Source organism: Hemicordylus capensis, chromosome 11, assembly GCF_027244095.1.
Source record: "Hemicordylus capensis ecotype Gifberg chromosome 11, rHemCap1.1.pri, whole genome shotgun sequence".
Taxonomy (NCBI): Eukaryota; Metazoa; Chordata; class Lepidosauria; order Squamata; family Cordylidae; genus Hemicordylus; species Hemicordylus capensis.
In genome coordinates, this window is record NC_069667.1 from 8,240,233 (window position 1) to 8,264,392 (window position 24,160).

Below are 24,160 nucleotides of genomic sequence, written 5' to 3' on the forward strand. Positions count from 1 at the left end.
CATCCCATGAAACGGAAGGCCGGGAAATACTTTCCCACACAGTGCATAATTAATCTATGGAATTTTCTGCCTTGCGATATGGTGATGGCCACTAATTGGGATGGCTTTAAAGGGGGCTTAGACAAATTCATGGAGGAAAGGACTATCAATGGCTACTATTCTAGTGGCCATAAGCCACTTCCAGCCTCAGAGGAGCAATAGCAGGAGACCTCCATCACCTCTTGCTTGTGGGCTTCTCGGGGGCATCTGGTGGGCCACTTTGTGATGCAGGATGCTAGACTGGATGGTCCATGGGCCTGATCCAACAGGGCTGCTCTTGCATTCTTATTGAAGCAACTCACTCAGATATCATGCCAACACATGGTTTCTGGTAACCAAAGTTTCAAATCCAAAGGATAGTTTGACCTCCCAAACACACAACAGGCAAATAACAGTTTAGAGCTACTTGCCTACTTCCGCTTTCTATCTGCTCAGCTTAAAAAAATTCACTCGCATCACCTTGGTAGCGGGAAGCTGCTTTGGCTTTGTCAAAAGGACAAGAGATGTCACCAAGACTTCTATTTGTTCCCTGTCTCAGAATCTTGGGGTTGGGGAATGCTCCCCTCAGATATGAGCCCTGAATTGCACCATAACTCCTGAATTCTTCTTTCTGCTTGGATTTTAATCTGAACTAGAGCAAACTGCCACCCTCCCAGGGCTGAATCCAGAAAATTGTGCTCCATGGAGTCTTCTATCTGACTCCATAAACTTCATGGTGGGACTTTCCTTGGAAGAGGGAATGGGAGAGAGGAGACTGTAGAGAGGATATGGGCACAGAGGTAGCTTTGGAGATTGTCAGTGGGCTCTTGGTGGTTCTGCTACTATGCCAGCCCTTGACACCAGCCTAGCCATTCCTTCCCCACTCCTTCCTCCCTTTTCAGCCCCCCTCAACCTCCCTCCTACCTTCTCAGCTCCGTGATTCCTACCAACAATCCTCCAAATCCCTCCCACTTCCCTCCCAGCCATCCACTGCTCCATCAGTGGCAAGTGAGAGGGAGAGAGGGCTTTCCACCATGTCTCTTCTGGTACATGACATGCGCTAAGCACATCTTGGCATGGGCTCAGAAAACAATTGCAATCATCTTAGGAATTTTGGGGAAACGACTTGTTCTGCACCAGCCCAAGTTGACCCTGGTGGAACTCACACATCACTAATTCAGACATCACAGCAAACCATATTAACACAAACCATACTTTGCAAACCCTTTTAAAGTCATAGATTCCCATTCTGGTTTTATCAGACGTTTCTGAACCATATCCGTTCAGACAGCCAGTGTGGTGTAATAGTTAGAGAACAGAACTAGGACTGAGGAGACCTGAGATCAATTCCCCATTCAGCCATGAAACTCACCAGGTGACTCTGTGCCAGTCACTTATTTCTCAGCCTAACCTACCTCACAGGGTTGTTGTGAGAACATAAGAACAGCCTTGCTGGATCAGGCCCACGGCCCATCTAGTCCAGTATCCTGTTTCACACAGTGGCCCACCAGATGCCACTGGAAGCCTACAGGCAGGAGTTGAGGGCATGCCCTCTCTCCTGCTCTTACTCCCCTGCAACTGGTGAGGATAAACATAGGCATGTAAACCATTCTGGGCTCCTTGGAGAAAGAGCGGGATATACATGTAGTAAAGAAATGAATAAATAAAATAAACATCCATGGTAACGAAAGCTTAGCTGCGGTTTAGTGTGATATCTGAACTGAGCCACTGAATAAGCACTAATGTTAGAAAGATTGATAATATTCCCTCTCACAAAAGTATTTTGAAGAGACATATGACTGCAGAGGCAGAGAATACTCTAAAATAATCTACTGCATTAAAAAAGAAAAAGAAAACAAATAGATGGCAATATTTCTAGAATGCGGCTGTTTTAGTTATAATTAAATTTAATAGAGAGGGCATTTCTGTTCATTTCCATCACACCTCAGTGAGTTGTCTGATCTTCAGTACAATCCTGATCATGGGCAGTGCAAGCTTATCCAGGTTTCCTTAGAAATAAATTATATTGTGTTCAATGTCATTTTATTCCAAGAGTGTGTGTGTGTGTAGGATTGCACTCTTAAATATATTGCTAATACAGAGAACCTGATCTAATTGCATTTCGTTAGCTTTCACAATTGTTAAATATTGGAGAGGAGAGGAGGAGTGTAACCAACTGTTTGCTAGCTTTGTAAGTGTTGGCCTCAGTAGGCGCTAGATAAAAGCTCAAAGTGTTTCTGAACTTAATGTTATAGATCACATACCAGCTTGCAAAGTGTGTAATTCCGCTATACTGTCTCCTTGGGATTCTTATGTTCAGCAATAAAATAAGGTTTGAAATGCCTAAAACAATTATTGTATTGTTTCCTTAGAAGTCTCAACTATATACTAACTTTGCATTTGTGAATGACTGATAAGCACCTAATTCTACAAACTGCTGTCTCCAAGCTTAGAATAAACTTGTTTTCCTGGTTATAAGCCAAATTACTTTGAACTTTGTGGTTAGAGTAGGCAATCTCAAATGCTGTGACACTCAGTTCTTCTGTTTCTCTTTGGACACCACTGTATACCACTCCCAGTAATGTCAGCATTTATAAGTCATGTGGGAGAAACAGGATTGTATGGGGAGAACCACTCTAACAACTCTCCAAACTCACAATAAAGTCATTCTCATGACCAAACTTGGGGTGGGGGGAGAGAGAGCAGAAGGAAAGGCAGGCTGTGACTGATTCGACAACTCTGCCCTGAGAACAGTGGCCACATTTTGACATGACATGAAACTGGAGGGAAAGGGGCCTCCAGTTGAAATGTGTGTACATCCGCATGCGTGCAACTGCAGTTTCCCTCTACCAACTCCAATTTGTACCTTCAGTTTGTATCAAGTTTCGCTGCCTTAAACTCCAGTTCCACGGTACCAGTGTTACATCTGGACGTGGCACCGCAGTCTCCCTCGTCAACAAACAGAGTTGAGAGAGGAAGCTCCTCCCTCGCTCTGGCTGTGATTTGCTTCCAGGGCTGACCTACAGTCAAGAAGGAAGCCCAGAGAGCCAGATCCCCCTCCCCTCTGCAGTCTTACTCACTGCAGAGACGGATCTCTCCCTTACGTCTCAGTTTGGACGGGAGCACAGTGGGAGTAGGGTGCATAACCATGGGTCCACTGGACATCACATTACATGCACATGTGGTCAGTGGCACACCAGCTGGTAACCTCCAGATCAAACTACTGCAGGGTGCTTTTTGGAGGGCTGTTTTTGTACATGGTTCAGAAACTTTAGTTAGTTCAAAATGCAGCAGCCAAATTGGTCTCTAAGGTATCCCAGAGACACCACATTATGCCTGTTCTCAAACAGTTGCATTGGCTGCCGATATGTTTCCTGGCAAAGTACAAAGTGCTGGTTATTACCTTTAAAGCCCTGAATGAGTTAGGTCTGGGTTACCCGAGAGAGCTCCTTTTTCTACAAAATCCCCACTACTCATTAAGATCATCAGGAGGAATCCATCTTCAGGTGCCACTGGTTCATCTGTTGGTGACCTGGGAGTGGGCCTTCTCAGTTGTTGCTAAGAGAACTTCTTAGGTTGTGGATGTGGAACACGTTCCCTGTGGATATAAGAGGATTAGCTTCCTTGGATGCCTTTGGGAGAGCCTTAAAGACCCATCATTTAGCCTGGCTTTTAATATCTAATTCTAATTTTAATTTTAATTAGTTTTAATCTCTTTTAACTGTATTTTGACTTTAATTGCTTTACTATGCGTTTTTGATAACAATGTGAACTGCCCTGAGCCACTCTAGGAAGGGCGATATATAAACTGAATGAATGAATGAATGAATGAATGAATGAATGAAATAACAGCACTACTAATCAATGGATGGGGAGCGTAGTTTACTGTCAAGATGTGTTGGTCCTTGCCAGGGGCACAGAGAAACGTATGTGCCTTGTATACCATCACATACAAGTAACTTTCATTTTACAAAGAAATCATAGTTCTTCCCATCTGTATCAGAAACTTTAGCAAATGTATGATAAACAGAAGGCTGCAATGCACAAATTCCTTCCAAGCCCTTAAAGTCAACAGTGGAAAAGCTCAGTGATCAGTGTGACTTTGCATCAGGCTCTGCTCTAAAATGTGCCATATTCAATTACAGTATCCAATTAATGATTTCACTAATTAATTCCTACATTGAATGGCTCTTGAAAGGTTAGGTGGGCTGTAAAAGGATTGAAGAGTTTTAATTATGTTGAAATTAAAAGCAAACAATGTAAACTTGGGCATTTTGTTGAAACAAAGCATAAAATGAGGCTGTTTCCTGAAGAAAGGTTTAATTGCTGAACAGTTCCCTTTTCTGGTTAGCTTTGATTACTTCTGTAGTTGTTTTCCAACTTTATCTTCTATGATGAGCTGGGCGAACCAACAAAATGGTTGGACCAATTTAGTACCAACTGAAGAGCGAACCTTTTCCCACAGCACATAATTAATCTATGGGATTTTCTGGGTTGTTGTGATGTCCACCAGCTTGGACAGCTTTAAAAGGGGCTTTGATTAATCCGCAGAGGACAGGTCTATCAATGGCTAGTACTCTGATGGCTATAGGCCACCTCCAGTCTCACAGGCAAATTACCTCTAAATATCAGCTGCAGGGGAGCAACAATAAAAGAGAGGGCAAGGCCTCGCCTCTTTCCTGTGGGCCTTTCAGAGGCATCTGGTGGGATACTGTGAGAAATAGGATGCTGCACTAGATAGGTCTATGGCCTGATCCAGCAGGGCAGTTCTTTTGTTCTTAAGGGTGGGAAGAAGTCACAGAAAATCTGCTGATATAGCAGATTCCTTTACTGAACAGGGTTTGGACTAGAAGGCCTCTGAAGCCCCTTTCATATCTCTGATCTTAAGAAAGTATAGTAATGTATGCCTAGAACATTAGCACTTGACCTCACTTCATAACAGCTTGAGATGAATGCATATCCTGTAATGCAGATCTACAAGTTGCATTCCCTATTTGAGCCACCTGCTTCCACTCACTATCGAAGTTCCTATCATCTGTAAAATGAACTGAAGGGTAGGGGTGTCTGCGGAACTGGTTTTACCGGTTCGGTTTGGATCCAAATTGGATTCAAATGGTCCAGTCTGGTTCCGTGTCCACCCGAACCAGGTCCGGTCTGGTTTGACCATCAAACTGGGCCAAACTGGTTCAGGGAATATTCTTGTAAAGGGGAATCTGGTGATGATTCCCCTGTACAAGTACAGGGGTTGGGGAACCCTTTCAGGGGTAAGGGGTGTGGGTGGTGTGCAAGTAAGCAAGCTGCTTACCTGGCTGGCACGGCTGCCAGAGCCGCCTCCCATGGTGCATCTAGGGCAAAAAGGAGCCCGAACTTGAAGGAATTTGGAGCCGCCCCATCACCGTGAGTCCCCCCAATAGTTTTTTTAACCTGTGGCTACTGCCACTGCTGCTCCTGTCACTAGGGGGCCTCCCCAGAGCCCCTCTGCTGCACCACTTCCCTTCCTGCCCTGCCGATATTTGTCATCCTCACCGCTGGGGGGTGAGCGGCCAAGCGGAACAGGCCTCCCCCCAGTGGTGGCAGGCCACAGATAGAGGGGCTGGCCGGCTGGCACGCTTGCATAGTGAGTATTGAGCGTCACATACCCATGGCGTCACAGGCATACAACTCTCCTCTCATTTATCAAATTAGAAAAAGTATCCAGAACCAAACTTTGTTTTCATCTGGTTGTGATTATGTAGTATATGATTCTTCCCCCACTCTTAAGGCTTCTCGTTAAGTGTTCACGTTTGTGCAGAATAATGAAACAAGACTGAAATTTATACAGCCACAGTAATGATTTGCTCGGCAGTAACCTGGCTAAAATAACATGTAGCCAGCCAGTAAAAAAATCCACCCGACACAGTGGTTTGATACAACTGTTGCATAAAAAGATATGCCCCATTAAAATAAATGTCTTTCTCATTGTAACAGGAATCTAGTTTTTAAGCTAATGAAGATGTTAACCATAAAACACATTTCATCCTTGAGACAATCTTTTATTGCCAGGTACACAAACAAAATCAAGGTTTTATTGCAACGGAGGCTTTTCAAATTAGAAGGTCTATTGCCAAAAAAATACCAACCCCACAAAAAACCCTTGAAAAACTATAACAGGGATGTTTCTCCATAAAACTTAACAAGAAGTGTTTCATAAATCAAGAGCTCATTGATAGAAGATTTCTCTGTAACGTTGTGAGTTAACTCAGGTGTTTTATGAGCAAATGGAGTCATTTTTCAGTGCTGCTTTATTAAAGTTTAACATGAGTTGGACTTGCCTTCATTTTCTCATTTCGGAAGATAAGCCTTCCTTGGTTTCTTAGGCAGCACATGGGCGCTCCCCAGCCCTCCTCATTCGAACATAGGAAGCTGCCTTTTACTGAGTCAGACCATTGATCCCTCTAGCTAAGTAGTGTCTGCTCTGACTGGCAGCGGCTCTCCACGGTTTCAGAAGGAGTGTGCACAAACCAAAATGTGCAGTTCGGTTTGGATTTGAATTGAATTCAATTTGAATCGGACCGCATGTTGCTGAACAGCCAGTCTGGTCCAAACCAATTTGGCGGTTCAAATACAGTTCTACTTGTAAAGGGGAATGCGGTGAGGATTCCCCTTCACAAGTAATGGGTGAGGGTCCTGGGAGGCTGTAAGGGGTGGCAGGAGGGTGGCAAGATATGTATTTAAAGTACCTCTTACATGGCTGCTGCCATTGCCAGCACTACTGGAGACCCAAGTTCAAATCCCCATTCAGCCATGATACTAGCTGGGTGACTCTGGGCCAGTCACTTCTCTCTCAGCCTCACCTACTTCACAGGGTTGTTGTGAGGAGAAACTTAAGTACGTAGGACACCGCTCTGGGCTCCTTGGAGGAAAAGCGGGATATAAAATGTAATACATACATATACATACATACATACATACATTCATACATACATACATACTGCTCCCCACCCCCTGGGCACAGCAAAGAGCCAAGCACATGCTGTGATGCCACCTTTACAAAGCCGCCTGTGTGGCAGCAGCACAGTTCTGAACTCCGCGCATCTGAGAAGGCCAGAACCGTGATGCCACCATGTGGGCGACTTTGTAAAGAAGGAATTGTGGTGTGCATTACAAGACCAGCTCTTGTCGAGAGTTGGTCTGGGGAGAAGAGCTGGTCTTGTAGTAGCAAGAATGAATTCCCCTTTGCTAAGCAGGGTCCACCCTGGTTTGCATTGGAATGGGAGACTACATGTGTGAGTAACTGTAAGATATTCCCCTTAGAGGATGGAACTGTTCTGGGAAGCACATCTGCCTGCTTGCGTGCAGAAGGTTCCAGGTTCCCTCCTTCCTGCAACCTTGGAAAAGCTGCTGCTAGTCTGTGTAGATATTACTGAGCTAAATGGACCAATGGTCTGACTCAGTATAAGGCAGCTTCCTATGTTCATATGCTCCTCCTCCTTTCGTGATTTGCCTCCACTGCTTAAGGTGATGGAGTCTGGAAGGGGTGGGTGCTTCTCTTCAGGGCAGCTGTGCCTCCCCAAATAGCGGTTTCTGATGCATCAGCACTTTACACAGCCACTTTACACAGCCTGAGAGAGCATGTAACTAGCTAGGAGACATTATTGAAAGAACCTCTGAAAAGAGCCTATGTACATGGTCTTATGAAAAACTGGAGGCTGCCTTTTTCAAGATTCCCAGTTGTGTGGACAAAGACTACAAATTGACCTCTTGTATTATGGGCACTGGGGAGTCTCTATTTTGATCTTCATATGCATCCATGAATCCATATGCAGCATTCAACTGCCCAGAGATGGAAGTTTGGGGCAGTCTACAAATTTGGAATAAATTAAATAAATAAATCCTGATTTACCTTCCCAACCATCACCCACCCACCCATCTGTTCACTGATATAAAAGGCAACTCGCATTTTTCTTTCTGCCTCCTTTGCTGACTCTGATTTCACTCCAGCAGGAAAGATAAATTCCAGGCCCTCTCGGTGTCATTGTGTGCTGGAATGCTGGTGTGATTGACTTGAAGCTGTTAGCATTCACAGGATCATCAGCAGATACTTTCTTAATCAATTTTTTAGCGGTACAAAATTGACAGTTTAATGAGAGAAGCTTTCACCAGATCTCAATCCCCTCCTCCTCATTAGGAGACACATTAAAGAAGCTCTAAATCTCATTTGATTTTTCTTTCATGAAAGATTGAATTGACCCATATTTAACCATTCTTCATTCCATCCTGAGGGGATGGCTCATCCAACAATAGTGCTTGGGTATCCAGCAGTCAGGGTCAAACTGCAGTTTACCTTCAAACACACGCTTTGCAAATGTGTGCTTTTTAAATGTTAAGTTGCTAATGGATTTTTTGGGGGGGGTGGGGGGTGTTCCATGAAATTGTGCTGCAGCAGGGAGTCTTTAACTCTGCTGTGGTCCTGATCTTGATCCCCCAGAAGCCATGCCTGCTACTTATTCATTCATTCATTCATTCATTTGATTTCTATACTGCTTTTCCAAAAATGGCTCAGGGAGGTTTACACAGAGAAATAAATAAATAAGATGGATCCCTGTCACCAAAGGGCTCACAATCTAAAAGAAGCATAAGATAGACACCAGCCACAGTCACTGGAGGTACTGTGCTGGGGGTGGATAGGGCCAGTTACTCTCCCCCTGCTAAATAAAGAGAGTCACCACATTAAAAGGTGCCTCTTTGCCAAGTTAGCAGGGGTTTGCCAAGTTAGCAGATCTGCATGCATATAATTACTCATATAATTATTGTATATGCCGGTGGGGGGTGGGGGGCATTCATTGGCACCAGTAAGAGCTTTTGGAACTTGCCAAATAGCAACCACTGGAGGACATTACAGATCACGTCTATGGTATCAATATACATGGAGTGTATTTTTGATTCATTTCTAATTCAAATAGAATTCTGAAAATTTGTTTCAAATTTGAAGCAAATTCTAATCGGGTCCAAAATTTGATTCAAATTCAAATCAAAATTGAATCAATACAACCCTGTTTTTGCGCCTTTTTTAACCAGGGGCCTGGGTGGTTTTTAAAAGAGCCAAACAGCTCTTGAATAGAATTTGAATTGCATTTCAAACATTCAATTCGAATTTGAATCGATTTGCCCTTTTAAAGGGTGATTCAATTCAGATTCAAATCACTCGACTCACCTAGATTCAAATCATATTGATGCAAATTTGAATTGATTTGCACATCCCTAGTCTATGGCACAACTAAAGCCTCCTCCCCCATAGCCCGATCTGTGGAAACTCCTGATCCAGATTCAGAGCTAAGTATGCATTTAAAGTAACATGTAGTTTGACCTTCAGGTAATAAGTGGCAGTGGCTGCTTCTCTGGGGTGAGGGGGTGGAGGAAAGGAAGCTAGGAGTAACCATAGGCGGGGCTAATAGTAGGCAGGTCCAACCCTCAGAAAGAAGTGAATCGCCAGCCCATGGTTTTCTCCATCAGTAAAGATGTTTAGTGTCTCAACCAAAATCTCCATCATTCACACCAACACTTGGCTATTTAGTGCTAAGGACACCCTTTGTTGGCTGTGAGTAGAGGAATCCTGCACTTAGAGAGGGTCATGGTGGGTGTCAGTGTGGAAAGTAGCAATGCCCATTCAATGTAAAGTCCCCATATGATATTTTTATACATCTATACATGAATCCTGTGATTAGATTATACTTCCTGATTAGCAGCCTAATACTGAGTCAGACCATTGGAGCAGCCCACTCAGTATTGTCAATTCTGGCTGGCAGTGGCCCTCTAAGGCTTAGGCAGGGCTATATCTCTGTGGAAGAGCACTTGCTTTGCATGCAGAAGGTTGCATTTCCTGGAAGAACTGGGAAAGACCCATGTCTGAAATCCTGGGTAGCTGCCGCCAGTCAGCATAGATGGGACATACTAAGATGGTCCAGTGATCCAGGTGTGATACAGCACTTCATATCCACACTTCATTGCCACTCCCTGCTAACTGAGCAAAGAGACACTTCTAAAGTGGCGATTCTCTTATATTTAGCAGGGGGAGTGCAACTGGCCCTATCCGGCCCCAGTACAGCATCCCTGCAGTGGCTGTTGCTGGTGTCTGCCTTATATTTCTTTTTAGATTGTGAGCCCTTTAGGGGCAGGGGACCATCTTATTTATGTATTATCTATTTCTCTATGTAAACCACTTTGAGAATTTTGTTGAAGAACGGTATATAAATATTATTATTAGTTTAGTAGTAGTAGTGGTACATAAGAACATAAGGACAGCCCTGCTGGATCAGGCCCAAGAAGGCCCATCTAGTCCAGCTTCCTGTTTCACACAGTGGTCCACCAGATGCTGCTGGAAGCCACAGTCAGGAATTGAGGGCATGCCTTCTCTCCTGCTGTTACTCCCCTGCAACTGGTACTCAGAGGCGTTCTGTCTTGGTAGTGGTAGTAGTAGTAGTAGTAGTAGTAGTAGTAAATTGGAATAGTTACAATTTAGATTTATTCTAACCTTGTTTGGAGAAAAAATGCCATCAGCAGCTCTCGTCAAAAACTTGGATGCAGATTGCAGTGTATTTCAAAATAAGTAGGTTAGAATAAAATAAGATCGGTTGGTTGGTTCAGATGTTATGACTGATCTTGATTTATTGTAATATCATGACTGTCATAACTGTGTTATGGCTCATGCTCCTGAGCTTTGCGGACATCACACAGAATCAGGCTTAATCGTGGTTCTGTGTTATGTCTGAGCCAGCTCTATGTGAATCAACTCTGTGCCTTTGTAGCTAGTTCTTTCTATGGGCAATTCCAGGAGTAATGGAATCAGGCATGTTACCACTTTTTCAATGACTTCTTTATTTTCCAACTAAGCAAATTTCCAAGTTGATAACCACGGGCAAGAGAACATCTCCTGCTATAATGCCATATTTTGACAAACCCTTAAATATTATAGACAGTGCCTGAAATGTGCAAAATAATTCTGTAATGGAATCAGAATTTTGGGGCACAGCTTCTGATTCCATTACCAAAATATTTTGCATGTTTCAGACTCTCATCTATAATATTGAAAAGTCTCGTGAAAAAAATATGGCCTTATAGTAGGAAATCTTCTCTTGCCAATGGCTACACACAATTTTCAACTTGAAAATTTACTTATGGCTTCAGTCATTGAAAAAGTGGTAACATGCCGGATTCGGTTGGAATTGCTCCTAAACAGATGACATTGCTCAGGATGATAGTAACTGATGTCTTTGCTTTCACCCTCTTTGTTGCTGATGGGTAGAAACTATGATTTGCTTGGAAACAGATTTTATTTATTTATTTATTTATTTATTTATTTATTTATTCTCTCTTCTCCATTCACAGTTTGATTTACATAATAATCCTTGGGTTTATGGGCTGTGAATATGATCGCATTAGCATAATTACCTAATTTATTGTTTTGCCAGTGATAGTAGACAAGTAATAATAGCCTTAGTTTATTATCACTATTTTCATTCTACACTTTGTGGCCACAAGTGATGGAGATTGAGCGGGATAGTTTCAAAGGAAGAGCTGTTCAAAGAGCATGGGGAGAACATGAAGGAACTTCCCATCAGCCACAAAACCAGAGTTTACACAGCATTCTTTTTCTCAGCACTGATCCTCACCATTTTCCCTGATTAATTCAGGGGTGGGGAGGGGTTGCAATGTTAGTCTGCCATAGCAGAAGTGGCTTTCCCCTGTTTTCTGCCCCACACATACTTGTTAATCACTGCCCCCAATTGGCCACTTTTTATTATTATTATTATTATTATTATTTCAGAGATGTTTTGTTAGCCTGAGTTGCAAGATTTGCCATTCTTGAGGTTCCAGTCTCCCCAGGTCTACAGAGGTTAAATCTGAAAACTGAAAGTGGTGAACACTTATCGTATCTGATGCATATCTATCTATCTATCTATCTATTTATTTATTTGACTCGATTTCCATACCACCCTTCCAAAAATGGCTCAGGGCCGTTTACACAGAGAAATGATAAATAAATAAGATGGCTCCCAGCCCCCAAAGGGCTCACAATCTAAAAGAAACATGAGATACACACCAGCAACAGTCACTGGAGGGATGCTGTGCTGGGGGTGGATAGGGCCAGTTACTCTCCCCCTGCTAAATAAAGATAATCACCGCATTAAAAGGTGACTCTTTGCCAACTTAGCAGGGGTTTGCCATTAAAAAATGCCTCTTTGCCAAGTTAGTTAAGTGCCGTCAAGTCGGTGTCGACTCTTAGTGACCACATAGATAGATTCTCTCCAGGATTATCTGTCTTCAACTTGGCCATTAAAGCCTCTCAGTGGTGCATTCATTGCTAACTTGTTAGCAGGGGTGCTAATATATGCATATACATACTGAATTTCTGTATCCTTGGTCAAATTATTGGTCCACCTAAGTTTTTTTCAAAAAAAAAAAAAATCTATGCTGATCAGCAGAGGTTCAGTAGAGTTTAGAATTATCCTGAGTCAGACCATGGGTCCATCTAAGTCAGATCATCCATGCTGATCGGCAGTGGGTTTCCAGGGTTTAAAGTTATCCTGAGTCCATTGGTCCGCCCAGACTTTAGGTTCTCTTCGAAAGCAACCACAGGATGCCAGGGATTAAACCTGATTTCTTCTACATTCAAAGTGTGTGTCTGATGAGCTACAGCCCCATTCCTCCTCCAAAATTATAGCATTTTCCAGTGTTAAAAAGGCTTTTGTGTAGATTATCCTATTATAATAATTACAACCTTGTAAAGATAGTATGCAGAGGGAAGCTGGTTTGTGGGAGGAGAGCTGGCAAGCATGAATTGTCCCCTTTACTAAGCAGGATCTGCCATGGTTTGCATTTGAATGGGAGACTACGTGTGAGCACTGTAAGATATCCCCCTTAGGGGATGGAGCTGCTCTGGGAAGAGCATCTGTCTGTTGCATGCAGAAGGTCCCAAGTTCCCTCCTTGGCATCTTGAAGATAGGGCTGGGAGACACTCTTTCCTGCAATCTTGGAGAAGATTGTATAGCAATAGCAATAGCAATAGCACTTACATTTATATACTGCTCTATAGCCGGAGCTCTCTAAGTGGTTTACAATGATTTTAGCATATTGCCCCCAACATTCTGGGTACTCATTTTACCGACCTCGGAAGGATGGAAGGCTGAGTCAACCTTGAGCCCCTGGTCAGGATCGAACTTGTAACCTTCTGGTTACAGGGCGGCAGTTTTTACCACTGCGCCACCAGGGGCTCTTTATAGACATTACTGAGTGTAATGTGTAGACATTACTGAGCTAGACCGATGGTCTGACTCAGTATATGGCAGCTTCCCATGTTCCTTTTGCCCCTATATTGAAGGTAGGGGACTGAGGGGAAGAGGAAGCAGTTTTCCTGAGGTTTTCTGGTGTAGAGTTTCACAACATTGGACCCAACTGTTGTTGGACTGCAGCTCCCATCATCCCTATGGCCATTGTGACTGGGCATCATGGGAGCTGTCGTCCAACCATAGCTGGGAACCCCTGTTTGAGGGAGTTCAGGGCAGAACCTAGTTTCAAACTAGAGGCGTTCTGCCCAGCCTTTTAGTGACTTTGTTACACCTGCATAGTCAATTTGTGTACTCAGTGTAAATGCGGCCATAAACATTAGGACTGTGTGTGGTATACAAATATGCATGGTGTGGAGAGAATGGATAGGGAGAAGTTCTTCTCCCTCTTTCACAGCACTAGACTCAGGGGTCATCCCATGAAACTGATGGCCAGGAAATTTAGGACCAACAAAAGGAAGTATTTTTTCACACAGCATGTCATTAATCTATGGATTAGCATCTGGTGAGCCCCTGTGGGAAATAGGATGCTGGACTAGAGAGGCCTTGGGCCTGATCCGGCAAGGTTTGTCTTATGTTCTGTGGCACTTCTGACATAATATTAGCAGCATTTAGGTAACACCTAAGAGTGCCCCAAGTTCTTCCCAATTTTAAGAATTTTAAGAGTTCTTAAAATAATGCAGTAAGGTAGGTAAATATCATCTCCATATTATACATGGAGGAACGGAAGCTGAAAGAGAGTTGTTTACCTGATACGAATATGACAAACATTTATATACTGCTTTCCAACAAAGTTGCCAAAGCTGTTTACATCAATATCAATCAATAAATAGGATGGATCCCTGAATCCCAAAGGGCTCACAATCTAATCAGCTGGAGGGATGCTGTGCTGGGGATGGATAGGGCCTGCTGCTCTCCACTTACTAAATAAAGAGAATCACCACTTCGAAAAGGCGCCTCTTTGCTCTGTTAGCAGGGGCCACTAAATGCATTTAGTGGCTAAAATGGATTTATTTAATTATTTGGATTTAAAACAAAAATCAAAAATCTTGCAGGATCACAGAGTTTGTGTGTATACCTCTTCCACATGGGCAGGCTTCATGGACACAGAACTGATCCCCTTCCACATGTTAATGTGCTTTAGACTACATTAAAAAGGCATGTGGGATGTGGACATGTGCACACATGCACAAGCACACCTGTTGATTAAATATGCAACATGATGCAACTGAGTGGACTCTGGTCTGCATGCTTTAAACACAATAGGCTTGTTAGTTGGTTTTTAAGGTGGGCGGGGGGATTGGACTCCTGGTTGTTGCTGAAAAATTGAAATGCTGTAGCCATACATCTGGAATACAAGAGCATCACTTAGCTTCTGCATTTATTAGGCTTAAAGCACCACATTTATCCCTCCATTTCCAAGAGCTCTCATCTAATCAGACTTTTAAAGGGTTTTACCACCTGCAGTGATTCCTAGCAGCCAGTACAAGCTAACCACATCAGGGATCAGGGAGATTTGTTTTCCTTTTAGTAAAAAGGCTTCAATGGGTTTTAGGTCATCCCTGGAAGATCCGGATGTAGTTCTTACAAAAAAGATGAAATAGTAAACCTGTGTCTGGAATGTACCACTTGAGACTGCATCTAACCTGGTGAATGTCGTTCCATAAAGAAATACTCTATGCACAGAACTGGGACATGTCAGGGAGAGGAGAGCTGCTCTTGTGGTAGCAAGCGTGACTTGTCCCCTTAAGCTAAGCAGGGTCTGCCCTGGTTGCATATGAATGGGAGACTAGAAGTGTGAGCACTGTAAGATATTCCCCTCAGGGGATGGAGTCGCTCTGAGAAGAGCAGAAGGTTCCCTCCCTGGCAGCATCTCCAAGATAGGGCTGAAAGAGATTCCTGTCTGCAACCTTGGAGAAGCCACTGCCAATCTGTGAAGACAGTACTGAGCTAGACAGACCAATGTTCTGACTCAGTATATGGCAGCTGTCTATGTTCCTAAAGCCATGCAAGCTGGTGGCCATCACCACATCCTGTAGCAGAGAAATCCATAGATTAATGACATGCTGTGTGGAAAAGTACTTCCTTTTGTTGGTCCTAAATTCCCTGGCCATCAGAAGCTGCTGCCAATCTGTGAAGACAATACTGAGTTAGATAGACCAATGGTCTGACTCTGTATATGGCAGCTTCCTATGTTCCTATGTAAGTCTAGTCTGGGGGCCCTTCTCCCTGACATCAAGGTTTCCATGTGAAATGAGTTTCCTTTTGCATGGAGGAGTATCAGTCATTGGAACACAGGAAGTGGCCTTATACTGACTCAGACCCTTGGTCTGTCTAGCTCAGTACTGTCCACACTGACGGGCAGCAGCTCACCAAGATTTCAGGCAGGAGTCTCTCCCAGCCCTACCAGGAGATGCTGCCAGGGACTGAAGCTGGGACCTTCTGCATGCACAGCTGATGCTCTTCCACTGAGCAAGGCCCCTTCCCCAATTCAGTCATGTGAGTCATTAGCCTGCACTCTAAAAAGGTACCGTCCAGACACTCAGGTTTCTCCCAGCTGTTGGAGAATTCTTCCGTAGCATGGGCAGGTTCGCACAAGTAGGCAGATATGGATGCAAATAGAACCCTCATTCAAGTGCCAGGTGGTTTCAAGTCAAATAGCTTCTGGTTCAGAGGGAGAGAGGTGCTTCACAAGACACGTGTAAAGCGCCTGAGGAGGTTCTGCGGGAAGAGCGGGCTTAGCGGCCACTCATAGCTGAGTGACCGAATCGGCCGCCCACGCAACTGCCAGCTCCATCATGGAGCCAGCAGGGGTTGCGGGGATCGGGGGCCTCTACGGACCCCGGAAGTCCCAGGATGCCCTGTGCAAATGCGCGGGGCATCCTGGAGAAACCTACCGAGCCCGGTGGTTCACGGCGACACACAAGCAATGAAATGAGGTTAAGGGAGCACTCGCTCTGTTAACCTCATTTAAGGGGAGGGTGGCTTAGGCACCTTGGGGGCACCAGGCTCTCCTGCAAGCCCGGTGGTTCCCACAACCACGGGAAAGTAGACTAAGCTCCCTTAGCCCACTTTCCAGTGATTGTGGGAATAGCTTCAGAGAGTTTTTCCTTCCTGATTTAAATGTTTCATATTTAAAGAGGCCCATCTCCGGTTACCACCAGCAAGTCTGGTGGCGACTCGGAACTGGGCCTTCTCTGTAGTTGCTCCTGGCCTGTGGATGGCGCTCCTGGCTGGCAGCTATCCTCGTTGTTGGCCTTCAAGAGAACCTAAAGACTTACTTGTTTGTCCTGGCCTTCCATGGTTTTCAAATTGTATTTAAGTGTTTTTAATTGGTTTTAAACCATTCTGAAGTGTTTTAAATTTGTTTTTATATTGTTTTAACCAGTTTGTTTTAAATGGTGTTTGTTTTTGTATTTTACTTGTGTGATTTCTGTGTACACTGGGGCTAAACATAGCCCCAGTGAACACACAACCCCAGATTCTGGGTTAAGGGCTCACTCGAGCCATTAACTCTGGCTACAAGCCAGGTTTCAAAGCATGGCTAGGCAGTGCTACCTCCCACCCCGATCTGGCCCAATCCCAGTGGTTCTTGTGCGCAGCCTGGCCCAGGCTGGGCTTCCTTAGCCTGGGTTAGGCTGCATGTGAGAACAGCCTCACTGACTAGAAGTTACAATTCTCGTGATGGCACAAGTGAAACTCATATCTGTTCCAAGCCATGTACATTGTACTGACCTCTCATAACACCCAGTGGCACGCTTGCCAGTGGCAATCCCAGTCCCATTGCAAGTAGAGTCAGCTCCAGATCGTTGGGAATGAGCCAGCTTTTAGATACCCCAATGTGAGGGATCTGAGGGAACTGATATGTCACAGTTTACCCACACCCACAACACTACAGCACTTAATGCAAGAGCTTGAGTGGGTAGCTGTGATGGTTTTGTCCACATCAGAGCTAATTTCTTTCCGTCTCCCGCTCTGTCTCCCTTCCTCTTATGCAAACAACATGGAAATGTCTCTTCAGAGGTTAACAGCCTATAGACTTTTCATGATGAGTACAATGAGCTGTGCTTGATTTTTTCCTTGACTCTCTGATTCTGTGAGAGTCAATTTAAAACACGACCACATTCAGCAAATCAACTCTTGCCCTGATGAAAGAACTTTAATAGCTACTTCTTATTTGCTCTCCATCTCTCTTCCATTGAATATCCATGCCTTTTCAAAGACAAGACGGTATCAATGCCCTTTGTCCGTGACATGCAAATTTTCACCTATAACTGCCATTTTGAGAGGGAGGTGTTGTTGTTGATGTTTACCATGTAAATAGTGTGGGCTGCATGCATTCCACTCTAAATAATATTTACTTGGATATAAGTCTCTCAGTGGGAAAGTGGTTAGGATTAGACCCTTTGCATTTTCTCTCCGGGGATCTCTCTCTGATGTCATTGCTAATCACAGTACCCTCTGGGGGCAACTATATCTAGCTTGGATGTACTTTGGGGAGGTTAATAGTTATTTGTAGACTAGATCATGAGGTGGCTGGATATGGATTTAAATGCAGGAGCTTCTTCTTACCATGATACATGAAGATTAAAAATAACCCCTCAGAGGGCTAGGATCTCAGCTTTACCTTTAGAAAATGACTGAGTGAATCCCTCATGATCATAAGGATCAAAAAATATAATTCACATAACCTCTATGAAACTTGCTAGGCTCAATTCAGACATCACAGCAGACCATATTCAGATCAAGGAAGTTTGACTGTGGCTGCATTTGCATGTAACACAGAAGCATGAGTCCAATGGACCTGCGTTTCCACTCCCCCCATCCTCCTGTTTGAATTTAGACTTAATGGAGAGCTCCCTCTCCTCAGTCTTGAAGACTGCAGAGAGGAGAGGGAACTGGCTGTGCAGGCTTCCTTTTTTCCTTTTTTCATGACAGCCAATGACAGCCGGGTTGTAAATGCATCCCGGCTGTTGGAGTTAACACTGCTTTTCTGCATTCATACGTAATGCAGGCTGCGTAAAACCTCGGGTTGGAGTGGCGAAACTCACTACAACCTGAGGGTACAAATTACAGTTCAGAGAGAGGAACCTTGGGTCGCTCTCCAAATGGAACCAGAGTTCCAGGGGCAAGACCTGCATTCGGACCCAACGGTCTGGTAATCTCTGGCCCCTTCCATTCCAGTTCTGCATTATGTGAGAATGTGGCCCATGATTTGGTTCTGCCTGAACTGAATTAACCACGGTTTGTGATCAGCAAGTATACCAGAATCAGAACCCATGGTCTAACTTACTTCACAGGGTTGTTGTGAGGAGAAACTTAAGTATGTAGTACACCGCTCTGGGCTCCTTGGAGGAAGAGCGGGATATAAATGTAGATAGATAGATAGATAGATAGATAGATAGATAGATAGATAGATAGATAGATAAGGGGTTTGCAATCCATCATTTGGACTGATGTGATGTCTGGTCATCGTAAAGGCAGCTGCTTCATGGGAATGAACTTATGGAATCTAGCGGCTGAGAGAATAGAAGGCTAATGCAGGGAATTGACTCGAAACTAGTCTTTGCCAATTATACATTTCTGAATGTACCAGTTCTCAAGGTGGTCTATATGGGGAAGTGCTGGGATTGAGGCTGACCTTGGCACTGCCTCCCCGGGTTGCCCAGGATTTTAACCCAAGCTTTTACCAAGGTGCAGCCCGAGCAGACACAGAGCTGGGCATTCTAGCCTCACTGCTGCCCAGGCTCATCACACAATGCATTGTGGGATATCTGGAGGTCAGGACACATTTCCCCAGCCTCCAGAATATCTCATGGCTCATGGCAGTCCTGGTCATGTGGGTGCACAAGCTGCTGGATTGTCTGGGGGAAGGTAAGTGCTCTCCTGCCTTCACCCTGCCTGCCTCCCCCAGCCCAGCAGAAGGTGTAAACAACCTTAATAGGTTTTCTCCTGGACCCAAAGGACTCACAAACTAAAAATAAATTTAGGATAGACACCAGCAACAGCTGGGGTTCAAGAGAGCCAGTTGCTCCCCCCCCCTTAATATAAAGGGAATCACCACTTTGAAAGGTGTCTCTTTGCCCATCCTCAAGGATAAAAATTATTTATTTTACATCTATATCCCGCACTTCCTCCAAGCAGCCCAGAGCGGTGTTCATGGTTATGTTTATCCCCACAACAACCCTGTGAGGTCGGTTAGGCTGAGAGAGACGTGACTGGCCCAGAGTCACCCAGTGAGTTTCATGGCTGAATGGAGATTTGAACTCGGGTCTCCTCATTCCTGGTCCAGTGCTCTAACCACCAAACCGCACTGGTGTAAACAAACAAACAAATATGAAATAAATAAAAAAATAAAATAATAGAATGCCTCTGAGTACCAGTTGCAGGGGAGTAACAGCAGGAGAGAGGGCATGCCCTCATCTCCTCCTTGTAGGTTTTCAGCGGTATCTGTTGAGCCACTGTGTGAAACAAGATGCTGGACTAGATGGACCTCCTTGGGCCTGATCCAGCAGGGCTCTGCTTATGTTCTTATGTTCTTATGACATAAATGGAGTCCTACAAACCTGACACAAATTGCATACTCCGCTAGGTATGCGGAGTCTCAGTCTTCAAGTTCACATGATTTTGAATTGGGTGGGAGAAGCATTCTCCGAGTTTGAGATCATGTGCAAGTAAAAAGCTAGGAAGTGAGGGAAGTGATGATGAGTGAGGCTTGAGCTGCTAGGAGGGCTCCGTCCTACCCAGCAACTACACTCAGCTGTTTAGTGAGGTAGGGGAGAAACCTGTCCTACCCAGCGTCTGACTTCCCTGCCTCCTACCTTGCTTTTTTACTCTCACACAATCACAAAATGTGCACAACTTATGTATACTTGTCCTATCCAATTCATGATCATGTGAAGCCTAAGACCTTCATCAATGCTTCTCTATTTAACTTGATGAGCATGTGGTGGGAGTCATACATCTGGCAATTACAAAAGGACAGCCACAGGAAAAAAGAGAGGAGGAGAGCTGGTCTTGTAGTAGCAACCATGAATTGTCGCCTTTGCAAAACAGGGTCCATCCTGGTTTGCATTTGAATGGGAGACTGCATGTGTGAGCACCGTAAGATATTCCCCGCAGGAGATGGGGCCGCTCTGGGAAGAGCATTTTCCTGCTTGTGTTGCATGCAGAAGGTTCCAAGTTCCCTCCCTGGCAGCATCTCCAAGATAGGGTTGAGAGAGACTCCTGCCTGCAACCTTGAAGAAGCCACTGCCAATCTGTGAAGACAATACTGCGCTAGATAGACCCATGGTCTGACTCGGTATGTGGCAGCTTCTTATGTTCCTAAATAACTGAACCAACTGAATTAAGGTGGAGAATTTTGGGTTCTGTTAGCTCAACTGAAATGCTGCCAAGCTGTGGATACAGACTTTGGTAATCAAAGCAGTCCACAGTGATGAAAACAAACCCCTTATTCTCATTCCCAGGCCACTGCTAAGCTTTCTACAGAGAATCTGAAGGGCCTGTGGACATATTGGACATATTGGAAGCAGCATGAATTGGAGACTTTAAGCACAGCTAATTGAATAGAAATTTTGTGCTCAAGACCGCTTGAGAGGATGTTGAGGTATGGTTTACATAATGTGGTTAGGAGCTTAAGCACTGAAGATTAACAGTTTTGATTTTTTAAAAAAGAAAATCGCATTGCTTGCCTGCGATTCCTCAGCTGGAAACCCAAGCAACAAAAACACCGGGTTATTTAAGGCCCTGAAGGGCCTGAAAGCTGGCAAGGGAAGATTTTTTGTTTATGGCAGTATTTTGAAATAACTGCAAATCAATTTGTTACATTTTAGGCAGGCCTATTTTGGGAAACCAAGGATCCTGGAGGACAAAATTAAAATGTCCATCAATCAGGAGGGCCACGTGAGACATTTCTCATGGGTCTAAAAGGATCAGTCTGCAAGTCAGCGTGGTTGGTTTAATTACAGATTTAAAATATCAGTGTTTCAAAAGTCACAGGGATGGCCTTTTTGAATGACCCTGTGCACGAAACCCACCCTGGAAGAAGAAAACAAGTACCCCAGCGGTGGCATGGTTGTATCTTAATCCACTCCCGTATGTGCTCGTTTTCTCTCAAGGTTACTCGCAAGGTTGCTTCTTTGCAGGTTACTTTTATGTCGGGGCCTAACCAAAGATGTGACTTCCAACCCAATCTGACAGGTAGGAGGCTGTGCAGGATGAAAAGGGGGGTGGGGTGGGTTTCTGATGTCAGAGATCCCTTCTACACACATACACACACACACACCAGGCACCATCAGAATGTGGGGCAAGTTTCCTGAGTAGTGTAGGTGCTCCCTATCATCAGCCCCTAATGTAGGGGCAGGCCCCACCACCAGAGCATTACCTGGGGCACTTTCCCCGTGATCTGATGCCTCCTGGTAGTAGGGGAAGGGATTTCTGACCTCAGGGAATCCCCCTTTTCCAACCTGCACAGCCCTACTGAAAGCTACAGTCCAGGCTACTCTTTCCAGATTCTACCCCTTTATTTTTCTGCATGTGTTGACTAGGTCCTGACCTGTACCCAAGTGCATCTTACTGTAGAGCACAGGCAATGTCGTTTGTTCTACAGAATTCCCAGATGGCACTAAAGGAAGATGCAGGTAGGGTGCAAAAGGATGCCTGCAAAAACAAAAGCCTCGTTTCAGCTCAAAACCTGTCCGAACATTCTGTACCATACACACACACACACACACACACACACACACACACACACATATGCAGACGTTTCCTAATGAATTTCATTTTCCATTTCAAAGAGTCTCCCACCCTGAGATAATTCAAAGTATCTCTTTTTGTGTAAGCGCAGCGTGCGACCTAGAGGCAACTGCCCTATGGGGTACCACTCAGTGTACTAGCCATGCAGAAACACCAAATCCAGATCTGTTAGATCCCGGTCTCTATTGAAGAAAGCCCTGTTTGGAAAGACTAAATCCCGTCCTATTATAGTATCATTTACCATGAAAAAAGCTTGTCTGTTTCCTGTTATATAAGCAGTTAAGCTGATCATCTGACTTTGCCGCAGCAGGAGTCTTGAGTAGCTGGCTTTGCGATGCCATAAAAGCTCAGCTATGCTTAGCTTGTCACAGATTCCTCCACTCACTTTTCAGTAGAAAAGAATAACTGATTTCCGGAAAGGTCTTCCTGCGGGAAGAAACACCATCAAATATAGGCCTGAGGCTGTGTGGGGTTAGCAGGATGCAGCAAGGCACCCATCGTCGAGGCAGGGCTGTTGTTGTGCTAGTCATCACTACCATTTTGAGTGGCTAATATATTACTCAGTTTAGCAAATATTAAGGCAAGTGTCTTCCAAAGCATCCCAATGCTTGACAGCCTGCGGGGAATACAGGTAATGCTTTGTAGCGATGGGCAAAGGCATTCACATTCTCTTCAGATGACGACGTAAATGCAGTGGGAAGAGAGCTGGTCTTGTGGGAGCAAGCATGAATTGTCCCTTTTGCTAAGCAGGGTCTGCCCTGGTTTGCTTTTGAATGGGTGACTACACGTGAGCACATTAAGACACACCCCTTAGGGGATGGTTCCAGGTTTCTTTCCTGGCATCTCCAGTTAGCGCTGAGAGAGCCTACTGCCTGTAACCATGGAGAAGCTGCTGCCAGTCTGTGTAGACCAGGGATTCTCAACGTTGGGTCCCAGAGATGTTATTGGACTTCATCCCAATCCCCAGTGGCCTTTGGTTGGGGATTATTGGAGTTGGTCCAATAACATCTGGGGACCCAACGTTGAGAATCCCTGGTGTAGACCAAGGGTTCTCAACATGGGTTCTCCAGATATTATTGGACTTCAACTCCCATAATCCCCAGCTCCAGTGGCCTTTTGTTGGGAATTATGGGAGTTGAAGTGCAATCACAACTGGGGACCCAAGGCTGAGAATCCCTGGTGTAGACAATACTGAGCTAGATGGACCAGTCGTCTGACTCGGTATCAGGCAGTTTCCTATGTTCCTAAGGGAAGGGGTTGTACTTGCCCCTGCTTCCTTGCCTCTGATATATTCACCAGAGCTTCTGTATAGAACTGTCCAGAGCTGCAGAGGCTAGAACTGGGAAGCCACAGCTCTGTGAAGAGCTGTAGGGAGCTGGCAGGGCTACGGGTTAGAACATCTCTGGGGTTCCCAGGTACTGGAATGACTCCATTTACCCAGGCTAGCTTCTGGCTCTCCACAACAGAAAGAGTTAGAAAGCCTGGAACTTTGCCTGGGAAACAATGGAACTCTCTGACTTACAATGAGTTGTATTCCAAAAGGTCATTTGTCAGTCAGTTGTTCATAATTTAAAATGCATATAGTGCCCAGGAGCTATGACTTGTATGTGCGGGTTGCTGTTTGTAAGCTGGGGACATCTTTAATGTAATGTGATAAGGAACTTTGTTTGTACCAATGGGGACAAATGTTTGTACCAATGTTTGTACCAATGGGGACAAATGACAACAGTCAGATATTTGTAACTCGGGCAGTGCTTACATTTTGTCTCTGGGCTCATTCTTGGGTTATAACCTCCCTCCTCACGCTCAACGGCTGCCTATCGCTCAGCTCTGATGAGAGCTGAGACATATAGGCTGCATTCACACATAACATGGAACTGGAGTTTCTGGGAGCCAAGGTTTTCTTTCCGCTATGTGTGAATGCATACGACTCCGATTCCACATAGCGACTGACCCAATCTAAACCCTTGGGTTGTAGTGAGTTTCATCGCCACAACCCGAGATTAGAATCAGCCTGCATGTTGTCCGGATTCAGAACTGCAGGCTGCATCCTCCCTCAATTC

General features: G+C 44.7%; 1 protein-coding gene across 21 annotated transcripts in view; it reads left to right on the top strand.

Annotated features, from left to right (window-relative positions):
- The window catches only part of TENM1 (teneurin transmembrane protein 1), a 1,198,498-nt gene that overhangs the window by 439,243 nt on the left and 735,095 nt on the right, over positions 1-24,160 (top strand). The window contains exon 1 of one of the 21 annotated variants that reach the window (XM_053273543.1): positions 20,902-20,949. The exons of the other annotated variants lie outside the window; for them this stretch is intronic. The gene's annotated coding sequence lies outside the window, so the exon portion shown is untranslated. Of the gene's footprint in view, positions 1-20,901; positions 20,950-24,160 lie in introns of those variants that run through there. 21 annotated transcript variants of the gene reach the window in all.